Raw genomic sequence first — 2,010 nt, forward strand, 5'->3', positions numbered from 1 at the left:
AAAACCTCAAATCTGTTGCTGGACTAAGTATTATAAAAATAAAGATAATTTCACAATAAAATTCATGCTATTACACTTATTTAAAATCAAATAGAAAAATATAATCATAAAACCGTTAAAGAAAGAAAAGTCCACTCACTGATGGTCCGAGCTAGCTGGACCCTTCGAAGGTCCCTTATGCAGGTCGATCGGACCCCTGGTGCCTGATTAACCATGAATAATAAATTAATAAACTGCTGAATAAAAAGAATTTAAATTAAACACCCTGCCCCCGGCTCCTAGAAATATGTGCACTCATTTCAAGTTACTCATATGCCCACAGTAGCCCTTTCAGACACTTAGATCAGTTTTGGAAGACCCGACGCTTAAATAAGCGATAAACCACCAGACCGGCCGATCCGGGACCCGTGGGGTCCACGATCTCCGATGGCCAATCTGGGCTTCTCTGAAGGTTCCTTACAGAGCAGGAACTATGTTTCGCGAATTTGGTCCGAAACGGACGGTCGAATTGGCCAAAATCGCGTTATCGCTTAAAATCCAAAACCTAGCCCCAGGGTTCGCGATTTCGGAGTATCCGGGACTCCGATTCGTAATCCGTCGAATCCTACACGATCCTGGAATCATGTAGTACGACATATCCAAATTTCAGTGCGATCCGACGATTGGACGACACTGCACCCAAGGATCGCGCGATATGGAAAATTTGTTCGGGGCTCAAACGGACTCCGAATCGAGATCCATGAAATCCTACGCGCTCGTGACGATACGAGGATCTCAAAACTGTCCAGAGTTACTCCACCACCATCACCCACGAGCCGCCACACGCGCGGGCAGCTTCAGGTGTCCAAAGCGATTATGGTTCGTCGAAAAATCTCGAAACCAAGACTCCAAACTCCTATCCTAGGTAAAACACCCCATTTGGAGTCACTTTTGTTCTTGGACATACCCCAAAAAGTGATCGGAAACGGCTGATCACGGCGGTCGAATTTCGGCCAATTTTCAAATTGAAAATCGAGTGATCTAGAGGTGAAATCGATCAAAACCCAGCCAACCATCAGTTAGAGCACGAAAAATAGCTGAGAAACCATACCTTACTCGATCGATTTGGTGGAGAATTGAGCGAGAACGAAGGAGATGAAGTCTGGATGAAAATCGGCAGAAAATCGCCAGTTTCCGGCCAATTCCCGGCGGTTCAAGGCCGGCGACGAGTCGAGGAAGGGAGGCGGCGGCGAGACGGAGCGATTGGCACCAACGGCGGAGGTCGCCGTGCCCTGTGGCGGCAACGAGCTTGAACTGAAATGGGGAGGAGGCGACGGCGTCGCACGCGGGAGGAGGAGAGAGAGAGAGAGGAGAGAGAAGGGAGAAAGAGATAAAATCTGACTTTTTGTCTAAATTACCATTTTGCCCTTCGCGGTATTTTGATCATATCTTCTTCGTTACCACTCCGATTCGGGTCTACTCCGTGTCTACGGACTGCTTTCGCCGTGCTCTACGCAACGATGCAAGCGGAATTCCCAAATTCTTTCTCGATTAAAAAGTCAAATTTTCCCCCATTAAAATATGCGAGGGCAAAATCGTCTTTTGAATAGAATAAAGAAATCTTAATTTTTAGATATTTTGGTTTGGGTTACGTGTAGGATTTTTCGGCGTGCTGACAGACCCCATTCATGGTGTTGGATGTTCCGACGTATGGGGAGATTTTATGATTGTTAGGTCTCATGTGGCGTAGGATTTTTCGACGTTGAGACAGACTCTATACTTCGGGTTGGATGTTCCTGTGTCTGGGGAGATTATGTGATTGTTAGGTCCCATGTGGCGTAGGATTTTCTGGCTTGAGGACAGACCCCATACGTGGTGTTGGATGTTTCGGCGTATGGGGAGATGACATGATGGTTAGGTCGCACGTGACGTTGGATTTTCCTGCGTGCTGACAGACCCCATACGTGGCGTTGGATGTTCCGGTGTATGGGGAGATTTTACGTGATTATTAGGTCTCACACGTGTCGTGAG

This window comes from Prunus dulcis, chromosome 4, assembly GCF_902201215.1.
Source record: "Prunus dulcis chromosome 4, ALMONDv2, whole genome shotgun sequence".
In the NCBI taxonomy this organism is placed as follows: domain Eukaryota; kingdom Viridiplantae; phylum Streptophyta; class Magnoliopsida; order Rosales; family Rosaceae; genus Prunus; species Prunus dulcis.